This window comes from Protopterus annectens, chromosome 10.part0, assembly GCF_019279795.1.
Source record: "Protopterus annectens isolate FY-2018-M chromosome 10.part0, PAN1.0, whole genome shotgun sequence".
Taxonomy (NCBI): Eukaryota; Metazoa; Chordata; order Ceratodontiformes; family Protopteridae; genus Protopterus; species Protopterus annectens.
The window spans coordinates 1,443,600,002-1,443,620,916 of NC_056744.1; positions in this window are offsets into that span (position 1 = coordinate 1,443,600,002).

Genomic DNA, 20,915 nt, shown 5'->3' on the forward strand with positions numbered 1-20,915 from the left:
ACAGTAAAACTGTCTGATCTTTAACATTATTTTTTAAACCAGGGGAATGAAAAATAAACATGTAAAGGAAATATGGAAAAAGGCCAAAGTGATCCATACTCATAAAACATTACTATGCATCCAGATAATTAATGACCCATCAGTTTAAAATGCATATTTTTGCAAACTAATGGAAAGGGTAATAATGGATCTGTTACAGAAATAAACTAGAGACCCCTGTCCTGAGGTCAACGTCATTACTGGTTTGTGAAGGATATATATAAATAAATATCTTAGTATTCTTAGAACAAAGAGCTTCTGCTACTCTATATATGAAGATCTGGCATATCATCCTACATACTTGCATCTAGCAAGAATATTTCAACCAAGTGATCTAGCTAGAATGTTTCACACAATCCCACATGGTTATATACTGGATAAGCTAAAATAGTTAAAAATGAATGTAGTGTATGGAGTGCCAAGATTATGCACTGATACTGAGACAAAAGATGTTTGTTAATAGCTTCCCTGATGCGAGTCCTGATTATAACAGCACCTTACTGGCTGGCACTGTCAGCTGTTATCCCCCAAGAACTGGTCCCTATTATTACATTGAATGATCACATTGTTGAATAGCATTTGATTGGAAATGCGGTTCATCATGCCCTCCTCATGTGGGGAGCTGCAACCCCCACACGCCCCACTGATTATTTATACCAACTCCAAAATTGCACTACAGTGGGGAAAAGGGAAAATTTCCTGATCCCTACCATAATGCAATCTCAGTCACAACTGTTCAACGAACGGCATTTCTGATGAAATGCCATTCAAAATGCCATTCAACGATGTGATCATTCAGTGTAACAATAGGGACCTCCATGAACAATTGCAGAAGGTAAATAAGCTCCATTTCTTCCTGCTGTCCATGCCTCTGAACTGTCCCTGAATTTGTCTCATATTTTTTGCACTGTCCATTGCAATTTTTTGATTTTATAGTAAATCAGCGTTGATTAAAATCAGTCAAAATGCCAGGCAGATGTTCATACTTTTTTTTTGCTTAGAGAATACACATTTAGGCAAAACTGTTCTTGAGTGAATAACTGCAATATTTAAAAACTATCCCTAATTTTGATCTTTTGAGTACCCTCATTATTTTTGGATTTGTCCAAAATTCTAAAGCAAAGAAGCTGAGATGTATTTTGCTGTCAGTTTCAAGGCTGATAAAACCCTTCATGTGGCTACACTTTTTAACTGATATCACATGGATAAAGCACCAAGTAGTACAAAATTATGAATGGGGTCACCGATCATAACCTTTTATTATGTGTTCTAGACGTGTATGTCAAGGTCCACCTCTTTTAATTTACTGACAGGGTGAATTTCTTGGTAACCACATCTCAAACACACAAGCCACTTATAATAGAAAACCCAGTCATACTTCTCTATGTTATACAATTAAGTGGACCAAAAACTGGTTACTTAATAGAATAAATAGAGTTGGAGAAGGAGAATAATCTAAGCCACACTCATGGTGCTGGGCACTTAAACAAGTTGGAATTTTTTCAAATGTAAAAGAGGGCAACTACTTAATGTGGCAAAATATGCAAATGAAAGCAGGTAGGAATTACTGTTACTTTCTGTGCAGATACAAAGTGGTGTTACAAGGGTAGACTATTCACTATACATTTATGGTGCTCTGACAACAGTTTCATGTTCATACTGTGAACTCTTATTACAAAAATGATAGCCAAACACTTGGTCACCTAGGCATAACTAACAGCCAACAATATCAGGCTTGATCAAAATGACTCCAATTGTTACAAAGATGTTTAAAATAGCTCATCTAATTCTTAAGGAAATATCAAGACGATCCAGAGAAATACATGTGACATATGACTCTGATTCAGTCAATTTTAGAGTCTAATGCAGTTTTTCTACCTACTTAATGAAATCCATATACAGATGTAAAAATTTCAAATGTTTCTCATAAATAAAATAGAGGAATTGTAAAATTAAGTCATCTATATAGTTAAGGAAGCTCTCATGGTAGTGTCATACAGACTACTGAAAGGGTGATGTCCATCAGTTCTTCAATATACTGCCAGACCTGGTTCTTGATTAAACACCCTGCCTGGAACACAAAGCCCATGGGGATAACAACAGATCAGGAAACTTTCAAATAAAACTAAATACAAACAAAGGGGGGAAATGGGCAGTTTGTTCTGGGACCTTAGTCTTGCAGCTTCATTTGCTGCTGTGGGATGATTGTATTTATACATTATAATGCACCTCTGTCTCCATAAGTAGAATTACTTGTAAAAGTTAGCTGTTTGAATTTTGAATCCTGTCTAGACCTTGCTCTTGTAATTTCATTCACAGTTGTGGCAGAACTTTGAACTACTTCCAGATTTGAGCCTCATTAAGTCATTTATTACAGCATTTTTCCACAAACAGTTTTACTGGTAAATTTCTGTTTTATAATTGTAGTAATGAGTGACTTATATATTCTGCTCAAGAACAGATGCTTCAGTGCTTTTACATCTGTTTATATTCCAGTTTTGATGCAAGAGACTTATGTTGTGCTTATCACTTGCCTGCTTAAAGTTGCATTCCAGTTCCTTTCTGTTTCCCTGTTCTGTTCTTTGTGTCTGCCCCAACCCTCAAGTGAGCTCTAAAGTGTGTTACAGTATTTCAGCACTGAGCCCTAAAGGGTTCTACAATAATACATCCGTGAACCCTAAAGGGTTCTACAATAGTACTGCACTGAACTCTAAAGGGTGCTACAATACTAGTGTAGTGAGCCCTAAAGGGTTTATAAGTAAGCACTAGGGTAGCTGTGCTTATGGACCACTTTAAGCCAAGCCAGTTTCCCTCAAAGATGTGTCTGTAAGGGGCACACCATAACCATTATGCCAACCCCCAACCCCAGGAGTGTTACAATACTCCTAGAGTGAACTCAAGGGTGTTATGGTACTATGGTACAAAGCTCCAAAGTGTGCTAACATATCTGCAGTGAGACTTAAAGTATGTCCTCATGCATAAATCATTTTCAAAACAAGTCACAACAAAGTCCTATGCAACTTGAAATGTGATTTGAAATGGTTTGTCTGTTAATAAGAGCATCCAACTTATGAACACAAAAAATGGAAGGTGCAAATTATATAAAATTAATGGAATTTGTGGGAATAATACATGCAGAATAATGTTGAGGAGGAATAGTAAGGTTTAAGGTAAGACAGGAACTGAGCTAATTTATGTAACATTGTCTGAATGGCACTTAAAATGAAAGCATAAATGTAATGTAATATACAGTGGATATAAAAAGTTTACACACCCCTGTCAAAATGTCAGGTTTTTGTGATATAACAAAATGAGACCACAATAAATCATTTCAAAACTCTTCCAACCTTTAATGTGACCTATAACCTGCACAATTCAATTGAAAAACAAACACTGTTAAGGGAAAAAAATATAAAAACTAAAAAATGTACAATAAACTGGTTACATAAGTGTGCACACCCTTAAGTTAATACTTTGTTAAAATACCTTTTGATTTAATTACAGCATTCAGTCTTCTTGGGTAGGAGTCTATCAGCATAGCACATCTTGACTTTAGGGTTGCCACCTTTTAACAAGGCCAAAGTATGACATGGGGTGTGGCCAATAGGACAGGGGGTGTGATCAATATGACACTGGCCACACCCCCACCACGACATCACCAGAAGTGTTAAAGGAGATGCAGTATTACAGTTATGGATACAACATTGTGATATTACAGCATACTGAAAACTCAAACCATTTAACTGAAGTGAACTATTACTGCAAAAAACACATTACTCAGTTGTAACAGTAAATAAACTTAAAAGGAATAAAAAGCACACTACTCATTAAACAGACACTTGTTTATTTAAAAAGTAAAAATATTCATAAACCAACCGTGACTATTCAGAAAGAAAACTTAAAAAAATCTACATACCACATACAAGCAAAGTATAAAATTAAGACGTTTTATTGTCAATTAAAGCTAAAGCAAAGAAAAAACAAAACTACATACTGTACCCTAGTACTACATACTGCACACTAGCAAATTAAAGCTAAAGCAGAGAAAAACACAAAATTACAAACTGCACCCTAGCACTTTATACTGCACACTAGTACACTAAATCACTTTTTTAAAAAGTATATTTTAAATTTGATTTTATGGCTTGAAGAAGGGCCCAATTTTAAACAATATTTGAATAAAAGTCACAACATTTCATCCAGTAATTTACAGTCATCATTAGTTCAGCTTTTAACAAGTCCACACTACATTGGTTTCGCACATCTGTCCATTTACCTTTCACCAAAGAAAAAACTCTTTCTGCAAATGCGTTTGAGGTTGGTATAGATAAAACCCTAGCAATTACCGGATATAGTGTAGTCAGTTCAGGCCCTTCTTTGAAAAGCTTCAGACACTTCTCTCCTGGGGTCAAGCTTGTGTTAGATAACTGTTCGAGAAAGGGCCTAATTGCCAAGTAGTCCCTAAAAAGATAGTCTTCATCTACATCCTGTAGACTCAGGGTAGTGTTCACATTAAGTAAGTCACTGAAAGCAAAGGGCTCATTTAGAGATAATTTAGACAGCGTAAACAAGTAGTTGCTTTCAGTATAATCAAACCAGTGTTCCAGGTACTTCACTGCTGTCTCCAAGAACACAATGAAGTCTCTTTTCAGTTTGTTAGCAGAAGTGCTGTTTAATGTGCTCACAAGTGCCCTAAGTTTCCCTCCAAAGTAAGCACCTTCAGCTCTTGCCTGCAGTTTTTGCTTTAGAGAAACCATTACACAAAACGTTTCCATGGCAGTAAGTGCTGATTTTTCTAATGTACTTATATGTTCATTAAAATCAACAAGAACAGCACAGAGAAAGTGCAAATAGTACTGGGGCAGTGTAGGCAATTCATTCTCACCATGCTCATTAGCTGAAAAGTACTGCCATATCTGCCAGGGGGGGGGGTCTCCTCTTCTCCCTGGGAAAGGAAATAGGACTGGAGCACTGAGAAAATTTTCACTACTCTTTCAATGGCTGGGAGGAGTGACAGCCACCTTGTTGCCACATGTCTTAACAGACTCTCAAATTCCATGCCACAAAACTCAAAGAAGTCTTTCATGTCTCTGATCCTTGTGGCAGAACCTGAGAAGTGGCTGAAAAGTTTAATTACAAATACTTCCACGTCGTATGGTAGTTGTGCTGCAGCTTTTGTGGCTGCATTGTGAATGATGTGGGCAACACATTTAGCCTTCTGGAGTGATGGGCACTTTTCTTTCAATCTGGTATACACACCAGATTTCTTCCCATAGTTCACACTGGCATTATCAGCCCCATAAGCTGAAATGTTGCTCCAGGGCAAGGAGTGCCTTTCCATAATGTTGGAAATTTGCTGTGAAATAGCCTGTGCAGATTCATCAGGGTCTTCATAGAAGTCCAAAAGGCCATTCACCACCCCTTATTCATTAGAACAATACCTCACAACAAGTGGAAATAATTTTATGTTCCCCATGTTGGAAGCATCTGATGAAATTGCAAATGAAGTGCCTGGTTTTTAAAGGTCATGCAGGAGGCATTCCAATGAGTGTGGTCCCAAAACATTTTCGACTATGGCTTCAGCCTTGGTTCTTCCACAAGATAGTTTATTTGCAGTGTCCGAGTCACTGTACAACTGGCTGGCCAACTTTACTGCATAATCCAAGCTGTTATAGGAAATATTGTGCTTAACAGCATGGAACACCTCAGAGGCTTCTGCTGCAATGATCCTAAGTTCTGGTCCCTCAAGGTTTGCGTTCCTTGCCCACTTTGTCATCAGGTGAGTGGATTTAGCTTGAAGAATAGCAGTCTTATGTTGTTCAGTTGCCTCATGTCATGCGACATCATTTCTTCCACTGTGGGTCACTAGAAATTCTCTCTTGCAGTACCTGCAGAACTCATTGACATCACTGCATCTCTCAATCCAGTTGAATTCTGTTTTCCAAACGTCCTGCCACTTGCACATTCCCTTACTGCTGGTTGACTGTGATGAAGCTGCTGCTCTCTCCATGCTTGAATCTGTACTTACCTGATATCCAACATATTTACCAAAACTGTGTTAGAAAGGTGCAGTAACATACTGCTGTAGGCACAAATGAACTGGCACAAAAAACATTGGCACACGAAAGAACTGGCTCGAAAAACAGTGGCACACAAAAGAACCGGCCCGAAAAACATTGGCACGCAAAAGAACTGGCTTGAAAAACACTGGCGTGAGAAAGAACTGGCTTGAAAAAGATTGGCACTTGAAAGAACTAGCTTGAAAAACATTGGCACTTGAAAGAACTGGCTTGAAAAACATTTGCACTCGAAAAAATGGCTTGAAAAACAGTGGCACTCGAGAAAAATGGCTTGAAAAACAGTGGCACTTGAACAAAAATGGCTTGAAAAACAGTGGCACTCAAAAAAACTGGCTTGAAAAACATTGGCACTTGAAAAAAACTGGATTGAAAAACATTGGCACTCAAAAGAACTGGCTCGAAAATCATTGGCATGTGAAAGAACTGAGGAATGGAGCAGAAAAGAGTTAACATTACAAACAGTTTGAAAAAGGTCAAATAGTAAATGAGGTAATGTAGGGGGCATTTTGGCCATTGAAAACTAACATTAACACAGCTCGTAGAAAATGAAATGCATTATTTTTACCACCGAATATGCCCCCCACCTCACCCCACCCCTCAAGAAAAAAAAGTTAACCACATTTTCACTGAACCAAAAAAAACACTAAAATGAATTAGAATACACAGCGGATGCCATAGACCTGATTTAGCTTTTGACCACAGCAGTTAAAAGAAATGTATGGCACTGATTTACACAGCGCAATGATCTATTAATGAACATGCCCAACAGTAGCACTGCTCGTAATCGGATTATAATGAAAACAGTACATTGTAAGTTTATTGAAGGCATCACTAAAACACAAAATACAAACTTTGCTACTTATAAAAGCAAACTACCCTGTAACAATGACATGGTTTAGCATAATCTCAAATACACTGCATTAACCTCTGAGTATGCATCCACAAAAAATAAATAAATAAATAACAGGAAAAAAGTCTGTAAACATTTTACCTTTTAAAAATACTTCTTGCAAGAGAAGTAAAATAAACTACAATGTACAGCAGACTCCATGGACTCCTTTTACCTCAAAACATAGCAATTAAGTGTAATTTACCCAGCACAGCGATGCAATAAACAGGCCCAAGTAAAAGCAGCACACCCATATTCAAATTACAAGCAAAGCAGGACATTTTAACCTTATTAAAAATGCATAAAAAATTAAATGCACACATTTACAAGTATAAATGAAAACAATCTTGAAACAGCTTCGGCAAGTTGGCAACATGTACCTACTAGAATAATAAATGCACTACATTAACTGTTAACATTCCTCATCAAAAGGTAGATTTTTACCACATACACATTGACTTGCAAGAACTATCAGGAAAAATTACCCAAACAGTATATCCTAACTTCCTGAAAACAACATTAAATTGCACACATTTCCACACAAAAAAGTGCAAACTATGCTCAAACATTTTCTATCTGCAAACAGAAAATACCCAAAAAAGCTACGATAATAGAAATACATCACAGTAAATTTATATTTCACTGCCCCCCACCAGAAATAAGCAAAACTTCTATACACACAGTTCAGCCTTTTAAAAGTAATGCTTCCAAATCATACCCCCAAGAAAAATAACAATTACATATACATGCAGGTTTTATACCTTTAAAAAATACTACTCAAAAATCTCAAAATAACTACTGCATAGATTTAAATACTGCATACTACATCCCCATCTACCCCTAAACATTAAAAACTTAAATAAAGCACAATATTCCCATTTTAAATAACTAAAGCCACAAAATATTATGTTATGTACTTACCACTATCATAGTTTTTGCTGGGCTAGCTTGCTTTCTTCCTGCTGGAATGGCTAGTTGGATGACTGGCTCTGTCTGCTCAAGTGGCTGGGCTGGCTGGCTAGCAGGCTCCCTTGCTGGCTAGAAGTCTCCCTTGCAGGCTAGCCAGCAGGCTCCCTTGCAGGCTGGCTAGCAGGCTCCCTTGCAGGCTGGCTTTTTTGCTGGCTTCTTTCTGGCTGGCTGGCTGGCTGGCTGGCTGGCTGGCTGGCTTCTTTGCTGTCTGGCTGGCTTCACTACTAGGATTGGAAATTTCAGACCTTGAGTATTTCCTTCACAGTGGTAGAGTACTAAGACAAAACTGCTCTACAGCTGCGACCTTTATTGGACTCTTCGAGGTGAATCCCTGTCCCCTCCAATCCCTGCAGCCAATTGCTGCTTGAATTACACCACCTGGACCTAGCAGGGAATCCCTCTAACTGCACATCCGGGTTGGTGACGTAGCCCCATTGGCATGGAAAAAAATGAAGTATTTTCGGCTTTTCCACAGCAACAGCAATTCAAGAGCACAAAAACTGGTAAACGGGACTTTTAAAGTCCCACTGTCTGCGAATGCGGGAAATGGGATGAGAAGGCTCAACCCGTGAGTGTACCACTGACAATGGGATGGGTGGCAACCGTACTTGACTTGGCAATATTTTCCCACTCTTCCTTGCAAAAGTGCTCCAAATCTGTCAGATTGCAAGGGTATCTATTGTGCACAGCCTCTTCGGATCACCCCACAGATTTTCTACTCGATTTAGGTCTGGTCTCTGGCTGGGCCATTCCAAAACTTTAATTTTCTGCTGGAGAAGCCATTCTTTTTTTGATTTGGATGTATGCTTTGGGTCATTGTCATGTTGAAAGGTAAAATTCCTCTTCATCCTCAGCTTTTTAGTAGATGCCTGAAGGGTTTTGGGCCAAAAGTGACTGGTATTTGGAACTGTTCATAATTCCCTCCATCTTGACTAAAGCCCCAGTTCCAGCTAAAGAAAAGAAATCCCAAAGCATGATACTGCCACCAGAATGGGGGATGGTGTTCTTTTTGTGATGGGAAGTGTTGTTTTTGTGCCAAACATACCTTTTGGAATTGTGGCCAAAAAGTTCAAACTTGGTCTCATCAGACCATAACACATTTTCCCACATGCTTTTGGGAGACTTGATGTATTGTTTTGCAAATTGTATCTGGGCCTGGATGTTTTCTGTGTAAGAAAAGGGTTCTGTCCTGCAACCCTACCCCATAGCCCAGACATATGGAGAATACTGGACACTGTTGTCACATGTAGTACATAACCAGTACTTGCCAAAAATTCCTGAAGCTCCTTCAGTGTTGCTGTAGGTCTCTTGCCAGCCTCCCTGACCAGTTTTTGTCTTGTGTTTTCATCAATTTTAGAGGGATGTCCAGTTCTTTGCAGCATCACTGTTGTCCCATATTTCTCCACTTTTTGATGACTGTCTTCACTGCGTTCCATGTTATATCCAATGCTGTGGAAATTTTTTTGTACCCTTCTCCTGACTGATACATTTCAACAATGAGATTCCTTTGATGCTTTGTAAGCTCTCTGTGAACCATGGCTTTTGCTGTAGCAGGAAACTGAGTAAATGTCAGGAAAATCCTACTAGGACAGCTGAACTTTATTTGGGGTTAATCAGAATCTCTTTAATTGATGGCAGGTCCATACCCAAGAAGATTGAATGCGGTAATTAAATCAAAAGGTCATTCAACAAAGTATTAGTTTAAGGGTGTGCACACTTATGCAACCAGCATATTGTACATTTTTTTAGTTTTTATATGTTTCCCCTAATAGAATTGTTTGTTTTTCAATTGAATTTTACAGGTTATAGGTCACATTAAAGGTGGGAAAAGTTTTGAAATGATTTATTGTGGTCTCATTTTTTATATCACAAAAACTTGGCATTTTAACAGGGGTGTGTAAACTTTTTATATCCACTGTATATATGTAAATTAAAAAAGTTGATATGGTTTATGAGTGCCTATGTCTTAAGTGAAATGTTTAAAAAATGGGAGGCTTGACTAAGAAAGAAAGGTGACTATTGAAAGACTGAAAGTATAAGAACAAGTGGGGAGTTGGCAGTAAGGAATGTAGAACAAGGGATATAAGTAAAATACAGATCCTCAACACAACAGAATAAAATTGTAAGGTTATAAAGTGAAATGGTAAGGAATTAGGTTAACTAAGGTAATTTAACTGCTACAACTACATTTTTTTGTTTAAGCCATCCTGCAACTGCAAATTTAGTTTGCAACTAAAGCTAGATATTCTAGTGTCTAGTTAAATGTAATTTTGGTGGGGATTTGTAAATGAAAGACCCTCCCCCTCACTGGTTAAGGGAACGTCTGAAAGGCAGAAGGAATAACTGATTTGCCATTTTCATGTGAATGGGAATATAAACTATGAATATCATCTGCAATTTTTTTCTGTTTTTGTTTTTATGAGGACATTTTAAACCAAAGAAGCAGATATGTGTCCAAAGGACCCTCTTATCATGTTGTTACCACAAAATTGTGCTGTGGAGACCTCATCATTTGACTCTGCATGGACTAATGACAAAGCTGATAAGATCTTGTCCCTCCTCACTTTTTTTAGATAAAACATGACTGTGATGGCTGCAAGGGGTTACCTGTAACACTCTTGAAAGAAGAGCCAGATAAGTCCACAGGACTGCTGTTATCTGCTCATTGTGGACCATAGTTTCTTGGAAAGTGCTAATGACCCTTACATTTTGGACCATGACCCTTCTAGAATTTATCTTGTGGATTGCTTCTTTCCAACAGCCTCCTGTTGCTATATACTATATCAAAAACACTGTGAAATTACTTGGGATGGGGGCTAAGGTCCTTGCATTTGCTTGACTACCCACCATTAAACTATCATTGTGTAAAATCTTAAATCTGATGCCATCCAATAATATGGTCTTTGAAATCACAACACTGACTCTAAACAGACTAAAGTATAAAAAGGCACACACATATGAATTACTAAACAACTCAATAAATGCAGCTTGGCTACAACAGCATGCTGGGTATAAACACTGCTGCCTAGAAAAGAGGCTTAACTCATCCACACCCAAGAACAGGCTTCACAATGAATACACTGCTGAGCACAGCCTTTGGCATAGCTGCCCAGACCCCTTTCTTGCCACTATCTCTGGGTTTCAGTGTCTTCCAGTGCTCACTTTCCCACAGTAAGTGTACTATGAGCAAACCCTTAAATACACACACACACACACACACACACACACACACACACACACACACACACACACACACACACACACACACACACACACACACACACACACACATATTAAATTTCCAGGGAAGACCAGTAATATTAAAGAAACTACTTTGCCAGAGAATAAGCAGCAAATATAGCCAAATAAAATTTTAATAAAACACTCTAGTGCCTCGGCTACAGCCTTCCTGGAGTACATACACATACTAAAAAACGCACATCTTAAATATACAACTTATTCTCTGGCAAAGTGGTTTCTTTTCTGCATTTTATTTTGCTTTTGTGGTATTGTGGAAGACTAGTAATATTAGCCTGCTGTCCTAACCCAAGGTAGTAAACTGATTAAAAGGCTCGGGACCTCTCAGTAACCGTTTCACTCTCGTCAATAAGCCAAATAACTATAAACTATAATAACTATAAACCCAAACTGAAATGTGTAGCATGGTCATTTAGGAGTAGATGACATCAACCTTTCACCATTTAACAATAAATACCTTTCAAGTTATACTACAAATGGAAACAAGTGCACAACTGGCTCAAAAGTTGGTATATCCCAGTACCAAAGTAGTAGTACTTTTCTCTTTCTTCCTTTCTTGTGACTGTTATTCAATAAGCTATTTGGTTTATATCTTTTCCATACATAAGTTACTTATGCAATTAATCAGAGTTTGCTTTCCTGCTCTAAGCTGGCTAACCCCATAACATAATTTTCCAATTGCTCTTTTATGGTTTATAGTTTCCTGATCCACAAATATTCACAGATCCTGTAATCAAGAGGCAGAACTTTTATAGTTCATTGTTGATATGTCTGCCATACAGTTCACATGCTAGGTATAACTGCTACATTTTCCAGCTCAAGGCAGTTACAACTTCATATATTTTTTATACATTGCATAGAAAAGGGTCACAAGTTCACAAATTTATTCATGCCACTGAAAACACACATATTGCAAATTAAATCACATTTTAGTTTACCTGCATTTAAGTACAGCTTACATGTTTGCTGCATTCTGACTCAAAAAGTGACATATTTATTCTCACACATCACAACCACAATCAGTTTTGACTCCTCTGGATCAAGCAAAATGACCTCTATGGAGAGTAGGATTTAACACTCATATCTCTAAGGGTTTTGTTCTCTTTCTCCATGTCTTACAAACACTCATGCACTTCTTTAACAGATAAGGACCTGAAAAGGGGGAATCTAAGACAGTTGCTGTCATGCCCTCTCCAAAGTCAAACAGATCCAGAAGTGTTAGGGTGTGGTAGTGTCAGATCTTTATCCCCTGCAAATCCCTCAGTCATGCTGTACAACATGTAGGCAAAGAGGTTGCTCAAACTGGAAAAAGTGCAGACTTCAGTTAATAACTTCTCCTTAAGTGGACATCCTCTCTAACACCTGGTGTATTTCTCTGGTTCAGTCCATTTGGAAATACAGATACTATATATCAGATCTCCTATGTACCCTGATGGCATCTTTAAGGATGTCTGCTGGGAGAACCACTTGAGAAATGATGTGGTGAACCAGCAGAGTTTGTTTATGGGAGTGTACGGAATCCGAATTTCTCCTCTTGCTGTTGTATCAACTGCAATATTTTTCTGAAATTGTGGAGGGGGCAGTAGAGTTGGCTTCTAACTCTTTGTCTAGTTTCCACTGGGGAGTCCACACAAACTCAATGTGCTTGGCCGTCTGGTCTCAGTAAAGGATTTTTTAGGAGGGTCCAAGTCTGAAGAATACAAAGCTCATTATTTGGAAAACCCTAAAGGGGAGGATTGCACAAGACAAAATGAACCTATGTACTACTGCACAACTGGCCCAACTAGTCTAAATGGCCCACTATAGGAGGCAGAATTAAAAGTCACTGCCTTCAACATTAAAATTATTGATGCAGAAACAGTAAGTACCTGGAAACCAGACCACTGACCCAGCGTAAAAAGTTGTCTCATCACTGGAAATCCCCATGCCAATGCTGACTCTGATGACAGTGGCACAGACGATGGGAGCATTTCCAAGGCTAATGTTGATCGTAACATTAATATTACTAATAATGAGAGCATTACTAATGGAGAGAGGCAGTTCCTAAATGCTTTATCAGATGCGTGGGTCCCCTCAAATTATCCAGTGTATGATCCCAGTTTTTCTCATTTGAGGTAATGTGTAATTCTTGACCATGAGATGGGTAAGACCAATCTCTACCCAAATGGAGTAGGTTAATTCAAATACCAAAAGGGAAACTGGCTAGGCTTAAAATGTCCCACAAATTCAGAAAGCCTAGTACTTAACTATGAAGTCAGAGGACAGACTGGCATTACTGGAGTCAATACCAACAGCAATGCAGTTGATAATTCAATAACTGAAGGCTGTCAAAAAATGAGGGACTAGTGATGGAATTACAGTCATTAAGGTTATCAGTATATCCTGCCAAAAAAAATCAGAAAGCTTGACTCTGAAAAGCCAAGAGTTGGAAAGGGAGTTATAGATCATCTGCCTTGAGTTCTGAATACAGTCTCTACTAATTTATCACATTCCAAGTCAAGAATTAAAGGAGAGTAGGCTAATATTGGGTTAGCTACTTTGAAGTCCAAAGCTATACTTGGATGCTGGGAGACTCAGGAGCCACAGAACCAACAATTACAATTGTAAACTTTGGACCAACTCAGCAAAGCTCTCTATAGTTTCTTCAAGTTATTTATGGGACAAAATAATTCACCATGAAAGAAGATGAAGATAGAGCCCTGGATAAAGACTAACATAACAAGGAAGAGATAATTCCTTTTTCCACCTTTGTTTTTAAAAGATGAGGTGAGACTTTGCTGAGAGGATCTGCATGTCTCTCCCAAGGCAGGTGATTCAAAAGACAGTGAGTGATATAACAATTAATTATTTAATTGCTCATGTCTGCAGTGAGTTACCTGATTAAAATCCCCGCAAAACTCACACTTAAAAGTATTGTGATCCTTACCCTCACCCAAACAAATCAAACATTGAGTGTGCCTGCTAGTGCATGGAATGGCCTTACTGCAGATACTCTTAGAGAAAGTGACGAGAGACATCATGAGCAGCAGACTTAGGCCTTGTCATTGACAAAAAAGACAGAAAGCTGAAAACAAGGTGTACAATTTAATTTAGAAAAAAATGCACTGCTTACACAGTAAATCTCTATAAGACTCACTTGACATAAGGAGCAAGGGTTAACATTACATGAACAGTAGCAAAGAAGAAATGGAGAGGCTAGCATGTATAGTGCATAACAGATGGGGGTGGGGTGAGAGTTCCTGCAACTTGAAAATATTTTCTTGCTGAGCAGTCCTAATATCTGCTGCTATCAGTCCTGTTGGTTACAAGGGATATGCTTCTTACCAAAGTTATTATTTTGTCAGTTTTGAACATTAATCCTTGGAGATAACTGATTTCTTCTTTGAAAGAAAAATATGACCAATTTGTTCTCATTATTGATTACTTTTGCTCAGGCCAGTCTTTCACTGAAACTTCAGTAAATGCATTCCTACATCAATCCCACTACATCTCTGGAAATATTTGAATTTTCTTCTGTCATTACCTGTTGCTATATTATGTAAAGAATCCCTAGCTGTGGGATTTTCTTAAAGAAGTCTAATCAAGATTACCTCATAAACCAGAGATCTACACTGACCCAAAGGATCAAGAAAAATAGAAATAAGACATAAAGCATGAGAACCTAAAGGACAGTGGATCAGGAGATACTACAAAATACCTAAGAAAAATACTTACAATGTTAGAAAAGACAGAAGGAGACACACAGGTTCTGAAAAAAACAATGGTGGGAAGTAGAATACAATAGATCCAATGCAAGAGGACTCAAAACAAAAGATCAGAGAATGAGGGCAGAGCATCACTCAATGAAATGCATGAAAAAGACAGAACAACTGGAAGACATAGAGAAAATGTTAAAATAAAGTCCAGACGACCATAAAAATAAAAATAGAGGACGCAATTTGTGAATCATAGGGTTTCTAGATGGAACCTCAGAGGAGAAGCTGACAACGTTCTTTCACCAGATGATACTGAAGAACTGTAGATTTTCTCAGGACCTTCACTGGAAAGAGACAGGATTAAAAAAATAGGACAGAAAACAAGTACTGAGGGTCTATAGAAGTAAGTCTTCTTCAAACTGCATTAATACAAAACAAAATAATCCCTTTTCACCACAACAAGGAAAACAATATGGAACCCAAAGTAAAAGAGAGAGAGAAGTCATATACCAAAGAAAAGCCCACAACAATGTGAGGAATGAAATGAGAAAGAGAAGAATTTCAACAAGAATACAATATCAAGGAAATGTACCTGTAAATACAAGAAATCACCAAGTGGAGTGAAATCATTGGGTGAAGCATGAGGCATGCTAAAGAGAGAAAGAAAGGAATACAGAAAGCTAACAGGGACTAAAAGGCAAAAACAAATTTGTAAATGGAGTTGAGATGGATAAGCTTAAAAAAGCAAGTAATTCTGGAAGACAGCACTCATACCCCACAAAAGACAAGGCAGAGCACAGCAAATCTTCCAAGATGGCTATACACATTGAGTAACAGTTTAATTCTAGCTCTCCCAGTGTGAAAACAGAAATTTAGCAGAGAAAGCCAGCGGACCTAGATTTCTGCATACATTTCAGTAACTGGCTAGTACGTACACTGCCTGGATGTCAGAAAAACAGAAATACAGAGGACCTAAAAGAATCAGCTACAAAAGGTGACAAAAACACTGACTGGGAAAAAAAGCAATGCAAGTTCCAGACATGACTGTGACATCCCCACTCTGGGCCAGTAGTCAAGAAGTCTGAATCCTCACCACTGACAATGGAGAGAAATATTCACTTGGAATAGAAATGGATACACTCAGTATTTCCAGATGCAGACCTCTCTGCATCAAGCACAATTTCCCTTAACAGCATACAGGAAATACACTTAGTCCAGCATCTGGATTTCTCTATCTGTCTCCCTCCAGGTCCCCAGTAAGACTCGTACAGCTTCAGAGTTAAGTCCTCAGCCCAGTGCCCAAGCCAAGTCCTCCACCACTCTCTCTGTGAAACCAGTGTTTCATGTCCCTGCTCCAAGTAGCTGACACACACACACACACACACACACACACACACACACACACACACACACACGCACACACACACACACACACACACGCACATGCACACACACACACACACACACACACACACACACACACACACACACACACACACACACACACACACACACACACACACACACACACACACACACACCTGGGAAAGGCTGACACAGGTTTGCTAGCTATGCTCTCTTCTGCCCAGACTATAAGGTAGTTATCACTGCCACCAGGCACTACAAAACCAGCTACCTAAGGCTCTTGCAAGGGTAGTCAATTATACTGAGTGAAATTAATATTAATGCAAATGATTATGTTGACCAAGCAGCCAGGCTTCAGGAGTGGCCACTGTTATCAACAAATAAATATATGCAAATACTCTCAAAACTTAAATATTTTATAAAAAGGATCAGCCACAATGAAAAGCTTTAATATATTTAATAATAAATAATAAAAGAACAAGAAAATACTAAATACCTATATACAGTAAACCCCAGAGTTTCTGTCACAAGGAATATTAAGAATAACACTGATGGAAAGTTTCACACAGTTATAGTAAAACAGTATTTAACTAGCCTCACTATCTATTCCTGATTAATCTAAAGGAATCACTGTCCCCTAGTTAAGATACTTACTACCACAAGGCAAGATGATGTGGGTGAGTGGTCCTTCTTGCCAGATCCAAGGCAGAATGCTGCTGAGACTTCAGTCTCCTCTAATATTAAAACATTATTTCTGTACAGAATGACATCACATACATAAGGTCATCTTGATACTGTTTCCCATACTACCCCCATCAGTAGAAGCTTCCAGGGTTTAGCCCCTATGTGCTACAATACACACAGATAGAGCCTTGCTCAGTTGTAGCACAGCTGCTAGAAGTCATAAAACCATAAAACTATTCCACTCTTCTTACAGGAGCTAACAACTATTCTGTAGCCCAGACATTGCATTTCTGGCTCCATTCAAAACTGTGGGATATCTTTATGGCTTAACCCATAAAATAATTTAATTTCAAGACTATTTTGCAAAGTTGGGTGGATTAAGATTAACCTCTTCACTTCCAGTATATGCTGTTACAATGTATACATTTAAACAGTTACAATAATGCATGCACATTTCTTTCCTTTTACAGGGTACACTGTCAATATAGTTTAATAAAAGCAAACCTCACAAATATATTTTCAGCACAAGCATCTGTACAAATCAGTTTGATATACAAATGACATATAATTATTTACAAAATTCCAGCTAGCTGCACTGGCACATGCCACAAATCCACTGCCCCACTTCTCCTGGCATGGCTGACAGTACCTCCTATTGTCACAATGACCTCCAATAACTTAGAGGAAAGTATAAGGCAACTGCTCACAGACCTGACTAAAATAAATGAAACATCAATTAAGTATATTAACTCAAACAATAAAAGGCTGGAAAAATGGAAGAAGCTTTAAACAGATACTCAGATAAGGTAATAAAACTGCAAAACTCAGAGGTCAAAATGAAAAAAAGACTGGCTGAATATGAGAGTGCAGGAGAAGAGATTTTTCAATAAAATGATAGAATTAGAGGATTGAGCACATAGGCAAAACCCGTGATTTTCTGCTTTACCTGAGAAGCTGGAAGGAGCAGACTATATTAATTTTATGAAAGCACAAATAAACTGGACTAGTATTCCACAACAGAAATAGTTACCTGAAAGGGCACATCATGTGTATGCTCCAAACCTGGTTGTGAGAAAACAACCTAGACCTTTAATAATAAAGACGCAATCTTACCAGCAGAAGGAGTTGATTCAGAAAAAAAAAACGGTGGCAGAAAGACAAAGTACTAAAAGTGTGAGCCAGCAGAGTCTTGTTCTGGTAATAAATACCACAAATAGACTGTGCCAGTGAAATTTAGTGTTTCAAGAAAATAATGCTTGACAGAGAGGGGAAAAAAGCACAATAATTGACAAAAGAATTGAGAGTACATTGGAAATGAAGCAGAGACAGGGTTTGGGAGATGGAGATGAACAGGAATAGAACAAGAAAATATAGAAATATTGGACTTTCTATGACTTTGTTAAACTTATATGGGACTGCAAAGCATCTGCCTGTTCATTAATGTTTGCAGAATAAAATCAGTAACTTGGAAGTTGACAAATGTGGAATTACAAAGCAATAATTATATTTGTGAAACATGACAGAGCAAGAAAATCTTGAAATAATGGACTTTTTGGACTTTGTTAAATTTGTAGGGGACTCTAAAGCATATGCCCTACTTCATGTCATTAATGTTTGGAAAAAATAGTCAGGAGAGGTGAAGAGGAGGGAGAAAGTTAACTGTAAGTTATATGATTTTTTTTTCTTAATAGTGCTATTTTAATAGTGTATGATTTTCTTTGTGTGCCATAAAGTATTTTTCAGTTATTTTTAAATGTAATGGGGATACTAATGTAAATATGTGCTCCTTGTTTTTTTTTTCTCCTTCTTCTCTCTTTCTCTTTGTTTAGTTTTAAGGAATGTAGGCACTGCAATGTAAAAACAGATCTGATTAAAAGAGCATGACAAAAGAAAAATTAGTGTGCTTTTCCTCATTCTTGCATAAGTGAATGACTGCATTAAGGCCATTAGCTTAATCTGGTAACAAGTTTTAAGAGAAAGCAAGTAAATGAAAAGGAATATTGAATATTGCAAGGCTTTTTTTCTAGTAAACAGTTTTGTGACTGCTTTTCATGTCTCCAGCACACAATCTGATAAAGAGAAATGTCTTGCAGAAAATGATTTCTGAAGGGATTCCAAGTGTTTTCCCAGCTGAGAGATCTATAAAGATAAGACAAAGCCATAACACAACCACAGGATGTACCATGAATCTTAGCATGGATAAACTTTCTTTTAGGTTATCTCAAGTCTCTGTGTATGGCTGTCAGTTTGGAACATTTGTTCCCATTAGGAGGGCAAAACATCAGTATTTGAATATGTACATAGTTATGTGTGCTAGCATTAAGTTAATAGGTTTTAGGGAGTTATTGGGGGTGTGCTTATATTTTTGTTTGAGGGTTTTCAATAAAACAAAATGTTCTGTAAGATGTGGCATATGCACAAATGGAGATGACAAGAAACAACTGTATAAAAGTTTAAAATGACAAACAGTGCATGCACATAACACCAAAGCTGGAATTAGACATTTAACAAAAAGCTGTTATACATAAAAGGTGGGAATAATATTTTTTCAAGAATATGATCCTTTCTGCAATGTCTTTAAATGTTAATGGTCTCACAGATAAATACAAAAAAGAAAGAGTACTGAACTATATAAAAATGTAGAATGCAAATAGTTATGCTAGAGGAGACACACTCAGAAAGAACTGAACATGTAAATTTGATAAAGAAAGGTTTTCAGGATGGTTATTCAGAGGAATACCTGGGGCAAAGGAAGAGAAGAGTACTTATAATTAATTGCTAGAGGAGCTCCAATAGTGATATAAGAAGATAAAAAAGATAATAATGGTAAATTTATAGTACCAAGGGGCTACTGGCAAGGGAGGATGATTATACTGGCATGTATTTATTTATATTCCATGGAAAACTGCTATAATGGAGTTTAAGAAAATTCTGTGAGAAATAATCAGCTTTCAGCAAGGAATATTACCTATAGGTGAAGACTGGAATTTGACTTGTAACATTGAAGATGTGCCTGGGGGTCTCAGAATGGACAATATAAAATAGAGGGCAGATTTGTAAAGAATTGTATGACAATATTTGGTAAGAAAGATGTGAATTTAGTATAAGGAGTTTGGAGTGAATTTACATAATATTCCCCAACATACAAAAACTGGTCTAGGCTAGACACAGTTTACATTTCACATGAACATGTGCATCTAATTGAAGGTCTTGATATGCACCCAATAACTATTTCAGATCATGTGCCAATAATAACTAAAATAAAAACACAATGTAAAGAAATAAAAATGGGACACTGGTGCTTTCCCACCTATCTCTTAAAAAGAGAGGAATTTAAGGAATGGGTAGTGGAAATTATTCAGGAACTATTAGAGAAGATATAAATTTATTCTGAAAATATAGCTAGGGAGTGGGATAAAATTAAACTGGAGTTTAAAAATAGGGTAGAAGCAAAAGAAATGGAGATATGGCTAAGAAGTAACAAGAATTATTTAGAGGGGCTGACGAATGTTAAATTACTGAAAATGGAGAAATCCACAGAACAAGAAGAAAAGCAACTGCAGAATGCTACTCTGAAAATAAGGGATTTCCTCAATAATATGCATGAGTTTAGAAAGACTGCTGTTAAGCAACTGTTTTTCATAACAACTCTAGGCCACAAAAACTTTTAGGTACAACAACTCAGGCAAAATAAAGTAGAAAGGGTTGTTGCCAAGCTTAGGGAGCCTATAACAAGGAATATAAAAGAGATCCTGTAGAAGTATTAGAAATATTTCGGGAATTTTATGAAAGTCTGCATAAAGCAGAGAAATATGGAAATCAAGAAAAAGTACAAATGGAAATGTTTATGGAAGAATTAAGTATGCCAAAGTTACAGGAAGATGAGGCTCAATTACTAACATGATAGGAGATGAGATAAAAATGGTGATGTATAAC